The sequence below is a fragment of the Poecilia mexicana genome, unplaced genomic scaffold, assembly GCF_051168715.1.
Source record: "Poecilia mexicana isolate PSO_F unplaced genomic scaffold, ASM5116871v1 scaffold_10, whole genome shotgun sequence".
NCBI lineage: Eukaryota > Metazoa > Chordata > Actinopteri > Cyprinodontiformes > Poeciliidae > Poecilia > Poecilia mexicana.
Genome location: NW_028263379.1, coordinates 16,952,189 through 16,970,318, shown reverse-complemented (window position 1 = coordinate 16,970,318; position 18,130 = coordinate 16,952,189). Strand labels below are relative to the sequence as shown.

Genomic DNA, 18,130 nt, shown 5'->3' with positions numbered 1-18,130 from the left:
AGCCCCCGAGGGAGATACATAGCCCATTTCTCCAGGTTGATCGCCATTCGAGTGGTTGCATTAAGCCGACCAGCCACTGAATAGGGCTTGGCCAACTCAGCCTGGTACTTCCTGATCTCACCGATCAGGTAGCGACGGTCTGCGGGGTCCATGTTGTTAGTCGCGTTCCTCACCGGTTTGGTCAGATCCTACTGTCAGGATTTGTGGGTGGTTGTGGTGGTGAGAATGAACGCAGAGACCCAGGTTGTAGAAGAAAATTATGAATTTAATGAAGATGCTCAAAAACAGTCCAGATCAGGCAGCACGGCAGAAAGATTAGCACACAGCTAAATACCGGTAGCAACTGAAAACCTGAAGACTGAAGACGAGAGCTAGACCAACACAGGACTTAACAGTTCGACTGTGAAGGTAAGCAGACCAACGATGAATGACGTAAACACAACGTACGACAAGGATCCGACAACAGACAAAGACAACAGGTGGGACAAAATACACAGGGAGGGTAATCAAGAATGAGACACACCTGGGAGGCAATCAACGGGGAAGACACAGAAACAACAGAGACTCAGGACAGAAACTGAACACAGAAAAACCTTAAAATAAATACACAGAAACACAGATCATGACATGCAGGAGCTAACATCTACAGTCTTCCTTATTGTTGCTCCTGGAGGTAGAGCCAATCAGAGCCAGGGAAAATAAACAGCACTCAGAGATCGGCTGCTTTGTAAATGCGCGCCAACCAAGTGTCAACTTGCTTAAATTTAGTCATTTCAATTTCCTAAGCTGCATTTCTTTCAAATATTATAAATATACTCTATGAAAAAAGCTGCAAGTAAGTTAATTTTTTGTAAATAATTGGAAGTTATGTTCCTCAGAAAAATGTGCGAATCCTGAACCAGCAGGGGTCCACTAACAACTCTTTAGCTGTTATTCTATTTGTGAAAACATGAAAAAGAAAAATGTCCATGTTTCTTTGGCATTAGGACCACCTAAGAACTAGACCAACATAAATAATCAAAATTATATAGAAGAGTCAAACCTGCACTGGGTTACTATACTGACATGCTTTAAAAACAAAGTATGTTATTTTTTAAAGCCTTTCCTCTATTTGTAGAGAAAAACAAAAGGGAGTGTTGTTTGTCCAAAAGATATTGATAAAATCTCATCCAGTCTCGATCCGTTTCACAAGATAGATGGATGGTCACGCATGGAAACATTTCTTTTTTATAAAATCCTGAAATAGGCAACAGTATATAAAGTGGGTCAATGACATTTGCAATCGGAAAGATGAACAAGATTAATTCATCATTTATCTCATGTTTTGCATTCAGAGTATTTCTTTTAATAGTTTAGTATTCAACTAATGTTTTTTGTTTAGCATTTGATCTACTTTGTCCCTGACAGTTGTGGCAAAAGAATTACCGGCAGCTTTAAGTCACCTCAGTGAATGCAGCCTAACTACATTAATGGAAGATCAAAAGTCGTATGTTTCTTGGTTGACTTTTTGAGAATCTGTTTAGAAACGTACCTGTGAAGACCGAAAGCACCGAGACGCAGCATAAGAAGAGGATATGAAGATTTTAATCTTGTTTATCTGAAATTTTAATGTGCAAACTCTGAGCTGTGGCACAGAGACAGCAGATGTAGGGCTCCCAGTGGCAGCCTATTTCTGGCAGCGAGGTAATATATAAGGAAATAAGTTTCCATACAGTAGGTGAAGTCAGTGGTAAAGAAATGCTCTGATCAGCAAAGTGAGACAGCTAAGGAACAAACCTTCAGCACACAGATGTATAAATAACATTCCTCTCTCAGCTCCTACAGCTAATTTTTCCTGTGGCTGCAGGAAGTTAGCACTTTTAATGAGACAGTTTTCATATAAAACCTACAGATACTGAAGATGCTTCCTCCTACCATCAAAATCACGGATTTTAGCTCAGTATTTGAGACGACGAGAAGAATGAAAACACAAGGCTGTGAAAAAGTATTTACTCCCTTTACTTTTTTTTCTTTTGCTTTTCTGTCAAACTTAAAACGATCAAAGAAAGTTTAACAGCCAATAAAGATAACCCGAGTAAATAATGTGGTTTTCAAATGATTACTTTAGAAAGTGGGAAAACAATCCAATCCAACCCAGTAACTGTGTAATTAACCACATTTGGGTTTAGATTCACAAGCTAGGAACAGATGAAGTAGCACATCATGCCCCAATTGTGGCACAATTCAAGAATAGATGAAAAAGTAAGACATCCATCGGTCTGGAAAGGGTTATAAAGACTCAAATGAACCACGGTGACAGTCATTTACCCACGAATGAAGAAGATGTGTACAAATGTATCCAGAACATCTGAAGCCCTGCAAGCCTCATTTGCCTCAGCTAAGTTCAAAGTTTGTTAAGCAACAAGAAAGAGACTGGGTAAAATGGCTTCCTTATTGTTTGATAGAAAAACAAACAGTGTTCGCCAAAAACAACAAAGTCTCAAATTTGCCAAAATGCGTCTTGAAGATTCCCAAGACTTTTGTGAACTTTTCTATGGACAGATGATACCAAAGTTTTAGTGTGCTCTGTTACATCTGGACGTGAAGCAGCGTTTCATAAAACCATCATACAGACAGCAGTGTGTCGGTCGGGGCCAGACTTTCTGAACAACCTGCTGTGATTGAATAAACCATGAACTGATCTCTCTATCAAAACATCCTGGAGGAAAAGATCGGCCCTCAGTTCATGACCCTGGTGATGCAGCAGAACAATAATATGAAACATACCAGCAACCACCTGTGAATGGTTCAAAATAAAAAAAAAGAAGCTTCAGGAGCTGTCTAGTCAAATTCCCGATTTAAATCAGATTGAGATGCTGTCGTGTGACTTCAAACAGGCTGTTCATGTTGGAAAACCCTCCAATGTGGCTGAATTACAACAATTCTGCAAAGAAGAGTGGGCCAAAATTCCTCCACAGCGCTGTAAAAAGCTGACATCAAACACTTGATGCCAGCCTTTTCTTTTTTACCACTAATTTTAAGGTTTAAGGGGGCAATTATATTTTTTGAGCAAGGAGCCAGCTTGATCATAATTTTTAAAGTCCATTTTGTATTTACTTAGATTATGTTTGCCTGATACATGCATCAAAAACAGAAAACAAGTATCATTAGGAGTGAATACTTTTTCAAAGTGCAGGACATTTAAAAAGTAGCTTCAACTGTCTGCCCTATTTACTCACTGCAGCTAATTGAAGAGGAGCCCAAGTAGAAATTAACTGCAAAAGGAAGCCAACCCCTGGTGTGTGTGTGTGTGTGTGTGTGTTACAGCGGAGTGTCAAAGTGATGCTAGATCAGGAAAAACACACAGTATTGAGCTTTTCTTCCCTTCAGATCTTTGCTGATTATCCTGCTTTGTTGCTCTCCTCACCCTCCCCTCCTCTCCTCTCAGTCTAAATGGAAGCTGTGTGTTGCTGAGTTGGAAACCAAGTCACATCCCTCTCACACTTCTGTTTAGCCCCTCTTAAGAGTCTCACACTCCTTCCTTTCCATTTTCCACCTCTACCTTTTTTCTCCGTCTATCCTTGACATGCTCTCTGCCCTCCCCCCCCACACCACCTCTCTTTCTGTCCGCGCCGACACCCTCGACTGATTCTGCCGGAGTCATGGCCTTCGGAGCCTGACGAGAATCCAGAGCCCTGTGTGCGCTCTTGTGAATCGGCGTCTGCGGGCGAAGATGAAATATGAACTGTTAAATATGAATGCGGCGCGATGTTGTGATGCCGCGCGGCCGTGTCGCTCAGGCAAAGGTGGTGAAAACGGGCGCGCACGTACAAGAAAGCCTGTGCGGTATTATTCTGCATTACATTTACCATTCATTTGGGTGCGATACTTGCCATACAAACACACACAGACAAAGGTCCCGGATTCAAGCTTCGCTGACTTTAAACCTTGCTCAGGCTGACAGTAATTTCTGCCTCCAAATTACATTCCAATGGCTTCATAAATCTGCTGCCTCCTCCTCCATCTTTTCTCCTCCTCCCCTTCTCTCCCTCCTTTCACTCCAGCCTCACTTCATTTTTCCTGTATAAGCCTCCCCCACCTCCTCATCCCTCCATCTACACCTCTATTTCACTCCACGTGTCTCTTTCTCCTTCTCTCCTCTCCCGCTCTCCTCTCCTCCATCACTTATTTTCTCGTTTCCCCCCACACTCCTTCTCCCTGGCGCTGGCTTGGTAAATGAGAAACAGGGAGGCTGAGATGGGGAGGTTACGTGTGCGGGGTAGTTAAACAGTAACATACACATAAATCCACACAGATGCACCCCCCTACACGCACACACACACACGTGCGCACACAACACAACGTGTAAATACACACACGGGTGAGCACACACCCGCAGTCAAACATCATAAACAGCACATTACTCTTTGATGGAAAGACAAGCGTTTGTGTTGCCATATATTTGAACTGGCTCCCCGCACATTTCAGTGTGTCCACATGTGTGCACTCTTTTTAATGAGAGTGTTCATTTTACAGATAGTACCTCCAGGCGAAATAATTGCCAATGTTGGGCCCCGACGGCTAGTTCAAGTGTTCTCCGGCCGGTTGTCTTTATGGGCCGAGAACACACCCATCAGCTCCCTCGCCGCCGCTTTAACTGCTGCTCTGCTGCAGCCGGCGTTCACACGCAATGAATACACGGGCGTAATATGCATAAGCACACAACACAGACGCCGAGTCGGGCATTAACACCGACACACGTGTGCACATGTGCTGCAGGAGAGGCCAGCAGTGAACAATAGACCGGCTGACAATGGGGCTCAGAGGAGTTCTCTCCGCCGTATTAATATTCAGAAGAGCGGATGTTGAGAGAGTGTGCGTGTCAGCAGGGACGCATGCTCATCAACCCCACTAACACCGAGGTTAGGCAGCCACATGATTACAAAGTACTCAGACTTTGAATCTCTCAATGCTGCTCCTTTTGCTTCTGTGTCCAAGCTCCCTGCAGCGGACGGAGAGCGCAGACGATCTTTGCTGGTGCAAATTATTCCAATCAGGCCTATTAAGGGAGAGGTGGAGAGAAATGGAGGGCAGATTTTGTCAATTTCTTGCCATCCGTCCACATCAGTGTCAATTATGTGTTAATGCAGCAAGAAAGAAAAGGAAGCCTTTTAGAGAAGTAAAAGATTTTATATTTTCATCTGTTAACCTTTTCACTGAGAATTCATTAGTTTCTCATGCAGAAGTTTATGATAGGACAAAGAAATATGTGAAAGTGGCTTTAAAGGACCTTACAGTGCAAGATAATACACCCAGCTCACAAAAATGAGACAGGATTTCATAATTATTTCCAAGAATGCAAGAATAAAAACAATCCAGAACCCCCATTTTTTTGTTTTCCTAGTAAGAGTAAAGGCTTTGAAATCTTTAGCTGCATTTCAAAGAATCTATAATGAGTGTAAAATCCCCATATCTGGATTTTTATTTTTTTATTTTTTGCTTGTCTAATTCCAAGGTCCTGATGCCAAACAAACAAACAAACAAAAAACAACAGAATAGAGGTTGTAATAATCTCTGCACTGTGTAGTTTAGCAGAAAATCACGTAACAAATCAGATGCCAACTTCAGCAGCATCAGCAGCTTTACTGGTGAGCTCCTTGCCTGATATATAAATTGAAGGGGTGGAGGCTTATGCAATGTTTATGTAACACAGGGTTGTCAGCAGCCTGAGTATTCGTCTCAGTATTCATCGACTATGTCAACAAAACACTTATTTTCTTTCGAGCGTCAAAACACGAGTCTCAAACTCAGATTCAACAGTGTTTCAAGTCTAAAGCACTGGCCTTCATATCCAGGGCTCACTAAATTAGTTTGCACTTACAACATGTCAACATAAAGCCACATGACGAGAGCTGATGGACAGCTCTTTGAAAAACAGAAACTGACGAAAAATATTCTGGCATTTTGAATATTGCAAAATATGTTTTTGCATGAAATCCACAGTGTAGCCCTAATTTTTCAGCTTTCAACCCAAAGCACTCAGTGAGAGAGACGTGTAACTTAAACTGTGTAGACTGGGAAATGAGGTGCAATTGACTGACTTTTACTGGTCCATGACGCTTTAAGGTTTTCTTTGAGATTCTTTCTGCTTATTAAAATATCCCAATGACTATGAAACATAGAAAGTTTGCTGTAATTTATTTTTGAGTCCAACAGAGAATAGAGAATGACAATATATTCCCATTTATGGATTGAATCATATATCCCTTATCTCTATCTGAATTGAACTAAACATTCAGTTTAGCTGATATGCTTATAGACAGAAAAAAAGTTTTAAGTTTTATTATACACAAAAAAAGCAAAAGGAAACAATTGTTTTGTATTTCATCTGCTTATCATCAATCATTGCAAATTTTCAGCAAATCTGGCAAAATGTAAGACCTCAGGAATCCTCTTAATCATCTTAAGACCAATCGCTGTTTTATAACTCTCAAATTTAGAAACCGATCTCTCCTAGAGATCTAATAATGGAAATCAGATGGCAACACAAAAAGTGAATATTTTTCGATACAGTGAATGCAGCATGCTGAACACTACCACATTATGCTGACAATAACGCTGCTGTGTGGGAGTCGTTACTGTACGATGAAGACTGTACAGCGATTTATAGCATCAGCAGGGTGGTTGAGCTGAGGAAGAATGGACATGGAAAGCCATTTTAAGAAAACTATCTTCTGTGAGAGAGCGAGAGAGAGCAAGACGTGCAGCAAACAGTAAGATGACTATTAGAGCAAAGTTGCTCCATTCTAGTCTTTTGACATTTCAACCTCTGCTTGCCATTTAACATGATGGACTTGGGAAAATGTTTGCAGTGTTGTTTGAGAACTACCAGTCTTAGCTAAGGGAATGTTGCACTAATTGTTAATAACTTCTACTAATACATGTTTAAATTATGAACCCCGTGATCCTCTTTTTTTTTTTTAAATAACTGTAAAACCCTGTTGAAGAGCAACTGTTCCCTCACGCAGTGGTGTGATGTTGCCTCTGCTCATCAAACATAAATGTATACTATAGATGTACGTATTGACCATCTTCCAATGTTATAGCGCCTACAAGGAATCGAGTCAGCTAAAATTGGCATTGGCAGGTCAAAGCTGTACATAAATCAGAGGTGGAAGATTGGCCATAAACAGCAGATATGAATATCCTGGATATGTATCTATCCACATTGTTCCACCATCTGGAACCTGTAATAATTGATGCTCAAAGTTGCGCATCTGCACACCCTCCTGTAAACAGACTTCTTGCCACTTCTATTTGCTATTCATGCAGTCATCAGCAGCACTAAGGTGTCCATGCCGTTATGTTACCGTCAGTTCACTCAGCCATGTTGTTGTCACCGGGCGTCTCTGCCTTCACTCAGCTGAGGAAAATAAATAGCTAATATTTCATCATTACTATTCAAAGCAAAACCTGTGGGTGAATGTTCACACAGGCCACAGTGAAAGTCACACAGTGCTGAATGCCTGAAGGCTGCACAGTTGTCACTGGCTGGAAAACAAAAAGCAGAGAGATTTCTGTCCCCATGAGGAACAGGACATTTCTGTGAACTGTGTTATGCATAAAAATAAAATAAAAAACCAAGAACAACGTAAGATAAGATGCGGCAGGGTCAAGGAGTTATTGTTATTGACCAAAGTAGTACGGGGTCGCTGGAGTATGAGAACCAGCTCTTTTCTTCCATTGTTCATCTTCTTCTCCACATACTGGTGTTCGTATAAGTAAAAGAGAAAGTACATATATTTTTTATTTCAGGTCTGCCCGTCAAATAATTCATATAGACAACTTTACAGTTTACTGTTTAATTTAATAAAATCTAATCTAAATGTTGCATTACCTTATACACGCTTGAATTCACCTGAGAAGAAGCTAAATAAGACAACAAATATACTCCAGGAGTAGACATCAGTGAATCAAACACTTATTTAGCTCTTCATTGCCTCTATAGTCTGCTCTAATCTCTAGTATTTTGGCATAAAGCTGCTCAAAGGAACAATTCCCGAATGAAAGCCAGATTTATTTCAACCTTTTTATAGCATCAGAGTAAAGGGCTTTGATGATAGTGAAGAGATCAGATATTTATCTCCCACTGGGATGCAGTAATCGAACAATACTTAAGTTTATAAATTAAAAAGATTTAAACCCTCAGTGATTCAGAGAGGCGGTTGGTTTGTAGTTAAGATGCATTCATTGTGTGATTGATTGGACCTGGTGGAGTCAGAGTGATGGCAGGATTACAACGTGAAACTTTCAATTTACCAGTCCGTCCACGCTCCGAACCTCAATATTGATCACGAGATGCATCATGACCTGAATATCCTGAAAACAAGCTGCTGAGATTAGAGCTACCTGCATAGGGGGGAGAAACTCAACCTTACAGAGAAGGCGAAGAGCTCCATCATGCATGGATATATTTATGCTGCAAAATAAATGGCGACAGTTGTTTAATGATGCATAAAAAGTTTTAGAATAAGAGATGGCAAGGTGGTCAAGTTAAAGGAGCAGCAACAAAATTTTTGACAATGCCAAAACAGGGGAACAACCTGCTGGGGTTGACAGAACTGACAGAGAGTTGTCTCTGTGTCTCCGAAACAAAGAGACAGAGAACGCATACGTCCTGCTGATGTCAGTTAAAATGGTTCATGATGACGAGAGAAGCTCACTCATTACAACCAACCTACGCACAGAGTAGATGGACTACAGCAGCAGAAACCACACCCGATGCCACTGATGACAACTAGGGACAGAAAACTGGATCTTCAATCCTTTCACAAAATTGGACAATAACCAAGTGACAAAATGTTGCCTGGCTCAGTGAGTCTCAGCAGTCAGCTGGCGGTGTAAACCTGAAACTATGGATCCAACCTGCCTCGTATGAGTGAGTGATTCAGGCTGGTGGGGTGTTGTACTAGTACTATTACGGAGTTATTTTCTCAGCACACTCTGTGCCCCTAAGTACCACTTGAGCCGAGTTGAAACACCACGGCCTACCCAAGCATTGTTGTCACCAGATCTCAATTTAACAAAGCCACTTTGGGATGTGGTGAACATGTAGAGTCACATAATGGGAGTGCAAAGCACAAATCTGCTGCAACTGAGCGATACTATCATGTCAGTATGAAACAAAGTCCCCAAGTAATGTTTCCAAAACCTTGTTGAGCCTGTGGCTTGAGGAAATAAGGCAGTTCTAAAGGGGAAAAAATGGTTCAACCTGCTACAAGGTCTGCCTAATAAAGTGACTACAAAGTGGACATGCCAAAGAGTTTTGTGGGTAAATTTGCACGCCATGCATCTTGGGTGGCATGTTTATTAGAAATGTGGGAGACACAATGCCAGACAGTAACCTCCTGCCCTTTCCTGTAACCTTCCACACACCTTGATAAACATTTTTATAAACTCACGTCTGTCTAAATGTTTTTGACTCTTGGCTGCCTGCTTTTCTCATTCATGCACACTCCCCCACCCCTCTCCATCTCTCTATGACTGGTTTGACTTCTTAAATCCCTGACAGAAAGTTTGAAGGGCAGCCTTAACTTTATGCACACGTCAGGATCTAATGGGTGATGGCAGCGAGCTGTGGGGAAATGCTGCTGATCTTCAGTAGGCACTTACAGGCACCAATACAGGCAGATATTTTGTATGCAGTAGATAAAGATTAGCGAAGGGTGTAAGAAAGGTTGGACCTCAGAGCAAATCATATTACAGGAGGTCGTTTTAAACTAACTGCTCTTAATATTCAAGGTGACCGCTGCTTTTTATACACAGCTAATGATGCTAAATTATAGACTTTAATTCAGCTTTGGAACTCAAGAAGAACAATACACTTCAATGTAAACACAAACATCAAAAAAATATTTAGAGAGGAGTGTGTTTACCATTGTGGTGCATCATTAGAGTTTGGAAAGTCTGACTTTTTACTATTCTTGCAAAGTTTTTCTTATGTGTTTCCTTTTAATATGATAATTGTTTTGATCTGGTTTAAGGTCATGCCTACAGACATGTTAGCTTAGCAACTGCAGTCTTCCTCAATGAAGTAATCTTGTTGTTTGCACATACAGATTGGGGTTTGATGTTGTTCAAATAAACAATCATCCCTGGGAAGCACTGCAGCATATTAGGGATCAAGGTTTACCAGGAGAGATTACCTCTTTAAATGGCATGAGCGTGTTTTGGTTTCCCAAAAATAACATGTTGAACGATCAGATCACAGCAGTTTTACACTTTAGCTCAATCCTCCGTATATTAACCTTAGAGAGAAAGAAGCTCTGGTTCTTTTGAAAGCACTGCTGTTAATACAGGGAGGATTTTCTCTTCTCTGACAATAGTTTTCATTAGGGCTGTCCCAATTACAATACATTCCACTGATACTGATCTGAGTCATCACATTAAATTAATGCCATGTATAGGTTTGAGAACTACAGCTTTAAAGTGCAGTAAAAAGCACACAGCATATGTGACGGCAGCCTTCTTCATGGTCTACATTTGTATTGTGACTGCATCCCACTTAACTAATTTATCGTTGCTAATCTAGTGCATGCAGTCTCAGTATTTCTCGAGAGCAACAGATATTTTGTACCAAGTGGAGTTTCTACAGGACAGAGTTTTGTTTCTATAGATAAATCTAACCAGATAAATAAGACTGTCTTCAATAAACGTGCATCTTTATCTTGCTGACTGTGCTTTTATATGAAGCATTTGACTTAAAGTTATTACTTGTTTATGACCTGTTTTGATGCTAGTGGTTGATAATTAGGCTAGTTGCAAACATTAATATGGTTCCAGGTAATCGCATACAAACAGATGGGTTTTTTTTTTCTATTATTTTTCTCCTGCTCTATAAACTTTTCTTTGATGACTGATGTTTCGGCTGCTTTGGTCTCCAACTGTCTGAATACAACATCCAGAACAGGTTACATGACAGACATACAGAGGCTACAGCCTCCGGTGCATTCTCTCATTCATTGTACACAACATAGGGAAAACACAATATTCAGTTCATTTTAATTTATCATGCAATTAATTATTTATTGGTTATTGTGACAGGTCTAGCTATGACTGTTATAAACTGGTCTACCAAATGACAGATGCATGGCTCACTGGGGGTACAACAAACACAAAATCATAATCATAGGTACACCAAGGGTTGAGTTTTAGCAACACCTTGATTAAGGTCTTGTTCTGATAATTAGCGTCACATATCAGTCTATTTTCACCAATGCTCCTGATGTCAACTGGTTATTTACAAAATGATGTCTGATCAATACAGTGTTGAGTGAGTGTCTAGGCACCGAGTAGTGGCTTTCTACCCCGTCTTCCATATTTCTGAAATGCTGTTTGATGACCATAGATGATGGATGTGTTTTGTGTGGTATTTTTACTTAAAAATTAAAGAGAAATCAAGTATTATCTTACAATAAAATAATATGTACAATATGAAATATTTATATTTGGAGCATCAAAATAAATTCTCAAATGAGTTTACTTTTTCATCCATAAAAGTTATTTGTATATAGATAAACAATTTACTTAGATTTACTTAAAGTATATTCTTTTTCAATTTTCTTTGATTGTTTATTTTATTTACCCAAACAGTATTATGAAATCACTTCGTCTCTTAGTTCCAGGTGTTCTGCATGTTTCACTACTTTAGACTTGAGACTTAAGATTTCTTAAAGACCATTTCCTAAAGACATTGTAAAATCTGCGAAAGTTACTGCCTAACAATTTATTCAAGTTTAATATAACTGCGTATATAACTGTGCATATGTAATATGCTATAACTGTATAATTTTATTTTATTTGGACTCCTAGTAGTTTTAAACTTAGGTTACCTAATTTCAACACATTCATACAGTATGCATTAAGTATCATGAAGGTTACTTATTCTTACAATCTAGCCAGCTATAGAAATCTCAGTTTTCAAGCCAAATCTAATTAAATCTATATTTTGCTATGAGCCTGTTAGTGAATAACATGACAAAATTTTATTGCAGTTGCCAAAAATAAAATACAGCTATTTTTACCAGAAACTACTCGTGGTTAATAAAATAAAAGAAGAAACTGTTGGAAGAATAAATAAAAAAAATGTTAGACTTATCCATAAAGGCTTAGTATGGAAAATATGAACATATTTTAGAGCCCAAGTTCCTAGAGAGACCCTGTTACTCCTGAAACTCTAATGAGATGTTTTAAACACCCTAATTACTTTTACTGACTTCTGTAATATCTCTGTTGATGTTACTGCATTTTTATGCCTATTATCGTTTCATTATAACTCATTAATGTCCATTTAATATTATTTTCTTGTCAATATTTTTTAAATGCCTTAGCAGTATATTTAATCACTTTATTCTTTTTGTAAGCTATATATCATCCTGTTTAAACTAACTTTTATATTCTTGGAAGTATGATTAGGTAATTTCTTTAATCAATCAACTTTACTTCAGTTCAAGGCAGTTCAAAGTAATTTACATTATAAAAACACACAAAAAAGCCACAAAATACACCATACAGTCAGCAATTGAGAAATCAGAAACAAAAATTACATTTTAATGAGTGGCATCATCAAAACTATCAATACACATCAAACACGTTGGTCAATGTTCCATTTATTATGATTCAAAAGCAACCATAAACAGGTGGCATTTTATTTTTAATTTAAAGAAACTCAGAGTTTCAGTCGTTTTGCAGTTTTCTGGAAGTTTGTTCCAGATTTGTGATGCATAGAAGCTGAATGCTGCTTCTCTTTAGTCTTTAGTCCCCAATATGTTCTTTCTATGTAAATTATATTTTTCAAACTATGTTTAGTCTTCTGTCCCAAATGAATCTGCTTTCATCACATATTTCAGCTTCACTCTGCACATAGAAATCAGTTTACAATCCACAAACCGGATATCACATTGCTGCTGTTTTTATGAATAGGACAATTTATATCACTACATAACCGCTTTCTATAAACTGCGCCCAGTAAAATGCATTCTTTCCCATCTGTTTAACCAGGGATGCTGCTGAATGTAAAACAAAAATGCACACACATACCGTCACCTTGAATCTACACTGTCAGGCGTTCAGTTTAGGCATTAAGCACCCTTCCTGAACACACACACAGGCTCTGGCTTTAGTCTGTTAAACAAATCCTACTCAGATTCATCGTGTGTCCTTCAGGAAGGAAAATGAGGACAGTTTTATTTGTTTCTGTTTGCGTTTTTGCAAACTGGATGAAAATCTCCCAGTTGGCTTTGTAGTCTACTTACTGTGGGTTGAAGTGAACGGACGAATGTGAGCAGCAGAGCAGTTAATGGCTTCTGATGAATCTGTCTCTGTGTACTCTGTGTGTGCCTGATGAAAACCTTATATTTCTAAAACCAGTGTTCACCAGGGGTTTCATTTTGCTCATAAGATACAGGCACTTAGCGAGTGGTGGTTAATGAAAGCTCCTCAGCTTTGTGTGAAAGAAAAAAAAAAGAACCGACATAAAACATGCCGTTTGCTTAATGGGAGGTTTGTTGTCCGCTGGGAGCGTAATGCTGTACATATGCAGTGTTGACCTTCAAGAAGCATTTTCACAATGTACTTAATTTTAAAAGGTAAAACCGTTCTGAGGGGGATAATTATTTAGTCGTTTTAGTTCTCCATATTGTGCCAACAGTGAAGCTCAACATTATATCTTGGCGTTGCTTAAAACACAGCTGGTATTTAAAAAAACAAACTGAAACTCGAAAAGAAAAAAATAATCTATATATCTTAGGAATAGCATCCAAACTCCATCACCAGAATTTAAATACTGCAGGAGCAATAAATTAGAATATCATCCAGATGTTACTTTATTTCAGTAAATAAATTCAAAATGTTGTTTGAGAAGTAGTGGCATAGGAAATGCCAAATGCCAGCCTACTCAAAGTGTGTCCATTATACCTACTCTATGGTTGGTCAGGACTCCTTTAGCATGAATTACTGCATCAGTGCAGTCCAGGGGTCTGCTGAGGTGCTAAGGAATCCCAGGTTCATTTAATAGTGCCCTTCAGCTTTTCTGCATTGGTTCTGGTGGCTCTTCTTCTTGACCCCATAGATCCTCTATGGGGCTCAGGTCAGGCCAGTTTTCTGTCCGTTCACATGCAGTGAATGGACATGGTCACGCTCACTAAAGCAGGGGTTGGTACTGTTGGCAGTGAGGGCAGGTTCCAAGTCCTGTTGGGAAATGAAACCAGGATCCCCATAAAGCCCATCAGCAGAGGGAAGCACAAATTGCACTGACATCACCTGATAGACGATGGCACTGATTTTGAACTCAGTGGACCAACGCCAGCACACTTTGGCAACTTCCCACTGAACCTTAAGGAACTTTAATTCTCTGGCTCTTCATTCCTCCTCTAGAGTCTGAGACCTTGATCTCCAAATAAAAAGTTAGACTGAATTTATTCTGAAGACTCTGGACCAATGAGTAACAATCCTGTCCACACTTTAGATGTCCTCTCTGGTCTTAACTCAAGGATTGTGACAGTAGAAGCCAACATATTGGAAACACGGATTTAATAATTCTATCCACAGAGGACTCTCGCACTGAGAGGTAATTCCTGCTGCCTTTTCGGACTATAAGCGCCTATGCGGATTACTTCCTGTTCCTCCCGATGTGGAATGATGGGGAATGGACTGTCTGAACAGCCGAAGTTTTCCTCCAACATGTCATTCTTCCAGTCCTCTCACATCACCATTTTTGGATTAGACTCTGCCGGAAAGACAACCGTGTTCTACAGACTGCAGTTCAACGACTTTGTGAACATGGTGTGGACAAATCGCTTCAACTTCAGTTCAGTTTACTGAAACTAAAATAGTTCAGTTTCAGTAAACTGAACTGGCAACCAAATCCTTTTAATTTGAAGAATTGGCCAGACCTTTCCAGGTATCTAAGTTTTCTTCAGAAAATGTTCTATTATTTATTTACAAAAAAAAATCTGTAATATACAGGAGTGTTTACTCCGGAAAAAAAAATCTAAGTTTATACCTCTCTGAGTCTGCTTTGGTTCAGTTTACCCTCTGCCCACCTCTTCCAGTGCCTTCCAGGTCATAACTGACTTACCAGAACAGCAACTACTGGGGATGCGGCTGCGCAGCAAACATGACCTTGCCATGCAGTGAGACACAGTTGGGGACACTAGTCAGCAGTGACAAAAGTTTAAAAGTAAAACACGGTGCTGGCCTTTCTGTAAATAAATCAATGACGCCCAGCAGTAAAGCCTTGTTCTCCCAGGTGGATAATGGTTTTTATGGGTCATTTAAGAAGCTAATCAGTGATATTTAATTGACTGTAGCTGAACGATAGACCTTTCATCGATGCTGCTTGTGCCCTCACCTCTGGCCCAAAATCAGCTTGGGTGGGCTTGAACAATAATAATGATGGTGTAAATAACACTGGATAACCAGCCAAACTCCCTTACCTGGCAAAAATAAAACAAGAGCGGCAACTTAAGCTTATGTGTGGGAAGCTTATCAAAGACATGAATTTTAATTAATAAATTCATATGAAAAAACAAGAAATAAATGGCAAAAAAAGTCATGCTTCTGTATCTGGTTTGTGTATGTATCAAGTTGAACAGTTCATTTTGTTGTTAATGTAGAGGTACATTTACAAAGTTATAGTTATTTCTGATTATTATTATTACCACTACCATTGTTTTTAAATATCAGTATCATATTATTATTAAAATAAATGGATTAAACAAATCCATAGCTAAATAACGGCAGCAATAAAATACTAGTAAAGCAAAAAAACAAATATTTCTTCAGGCTCGTTTCCTTTCTCTCCACATGAATTCTAATTTCTCTTTCCATTCTGCTCTGTCTTTTCAGATGATTGACGGCCATCCCAACCAGCGGCTGATCTGCTAAAGTGAAGGATTTTAAAGAGACCGCAGCAGAACTCCTCATTGGAGCTCCATACCTGCACTGCTCCAGGTGGATTGAATACAGAAGTGAATATCCACTGAATTTTCAGTTGATTTGTGTAAACTAAAGAGGATAGTTGGACTAAAACTGAGGGACAGCAGAAGAGGCTCTGTCCATCATATCCTCTTAACATCTTTATTATTATCATCAAACTGTGACGTTTATATAATCATAATTGTGCTTGTAAAACCTAAACAAGAGATCAGATTTTCTCCTTTGAGGACTATTTGCTGCTTCTTCTCATCTCTCTCCCCAACTACGCATCAATTAAAATTACAACCTGCCTCTTCAAAGCAAGTGTGACATGGCACTGTACTATTTTAGCATGACCTAGTGCTTGCATGGGGATCCAGGATTGCTTTTGACTTCCAAGAAGGACCCTTAAGCTCCCAGCCATCCTCTGACTGCCTGCCTGCCCGCCCGACTGTAGCATTTGGGTGTGGAGGGTTTGTTTCAGAATTAAACCTCTGGACACTCAATGAAGATGACTTAAGTTGGCAGGCCTGAAAGCTCCATACCCAGAAAGAGAGAACAAGCTTGGCAGGAGGACTAACACCCGCCCAACACACACCAATGTGGACGCTGTGGCGGCTTTGAGCCATGCTGATATTGCTACTTGTGGAGCCCTGGAGAACAGGCTATCATCATCCCTATCATCATTCACCCAAGCTGAGGAAGATTCAACAGCCCAAAGGAAAGAGGCTACACATCTGAGCGATTCAAAGAAGACTGTGAAACTGTGCTAACACAGAGAGATCCAAAGCAGCATCCTCAATCACACGCACAGACACTCTAATACTCTTCTCCACAAATCCCTGATACAGGAAAAACAAAGCTGCGGCGGACGTGAAAGACACAGAGACTGAGCAGGTTAGAAAGCCCTCGGCAATCACACACCGGGTCGATCAGACCTTTTACACACACGTCTTTGCTGTGCTTTCATCACATTGAGATTCACTACACCTACGGGTCGTTTTCTGCTGCATGATAAGAAAAAAAAAATACAAAGACACACAAAGGCTCAGTGCTTCAAGGATGACCTTTCCTAGAACCTGTTTTAACTGTGGGGCATGTTGGTCGGCACACATCAAGTCAAAAAGTTGAGGTGCGCCAAGAAACTGGTTGATTATACAATCCACTAACCCTATCAATGGTTGATCTCTTTTCTGCCATACCTAAACTGTAACAAGCTACACTGATAACAGTCTTCAGTGTGGAACTCTTTTTCAGTATTAGTGAGAAGTTGAAAATAAATTCACAGAAACAATAAAAGGGGGAAGAAGATTCAGGTTGCTACAAGATAGGAGAGACGTCAGACAAAGATTTCCTCCTGACTAAATGCAAAAATGCTTTTTATAAGTGAAAATTTTATTTATTACAAAACACATATCCAAACCAACCCAGCCCAACGTGTAAACTGGTTTTCGCACTCCTGGTAAAACCTGCCATGAAATGTTTCTGATAGTTGGCAAAAAGTGAAGAAATTTTTGTTTGATCTTTGTTTTAATTCAGCCAAATCAAAGGATTTTAGAACCAACAGCCCGTTTCACATCTTAGTAGTCTGGACTTTGACTAGACCTCCCCAAACCTTTTTTTTTTTACTTTTTTTTGGAATTTTGCTTTTAAGCATTTAGAGATTGACTTTGTGAAATTTTGATCGTTAACAAGCTGCAAAACACAAGTTTGTTTAAACTCGATGTAAGGATCTGATGACCTGACAGCAGAAGTCATGATATAATAGGTTTCAGCAAGTTGTCCAAGACTGGAGGAAACAAATTAACACCACAGATCACACTACAATCACTATGTTTGTAGACGTAACGTTTTCTTCCCCTTGAAATGCTGTTATACTCTTTCACAGCTCTATATGGCAGTACATCTGCTCAAACTTGAAGCTGGACACAACTCGTTTACTTTGAATGGATCTTGCAAAAATTAAACGAGTATCTGGTGATACAAACAAGACTTAAGTCGCAATAATCTGTCACGTAAAATGAAAAAGTAGATATTCTGGTCTCTTTAGTTGGTTTTATTTGTACAGAAACTTACATTCCAAACCTTTAAGATTTTATTACATTAGTAAGCATTTTACTTCCAGACACTTGAATTAGAAAAATGCATACAGTAGAGAAAATATACTTTGAAAGGC

At 39.5% G+C, this 18,130-nt stretch overlaps 2 protein-coding genes across 6 annotated transcripts in view; one reads left to right on the top strand and one right to left on the bottom strand.

The window, feature by feature from the left end:
- The window catches only part of macrod1 (mono-ADP ribosylhydrolase 1), a 176,550-nt gene that overhangs the window by 123,485 nt on the left and 34,935 nt on the right, over nucleotides 1-18,130 (bottom strand). The gene's annotated exons all lie outside the window — the stretch shown is intronic.
- The window catches only part of flrt1b (fibronectin leucine rich transmembrane protein 1b), a 52,160-nt gene that overhangs the window by 28,871 nt on the left and 5,159 nt on the right, over nucleotides 1-18,130 (top strand). Inside the window, exon 2 of the mRNA XM_015007598.2 lies at nucleotides 15,886-16,851. The gene's annotated coding sequence lies outside the window, so the exon portion shown is untranslated. The remainder of the gene's footprint in view (nucleotides 1-15,885; nucleotides 16,852-18,130) is intronic.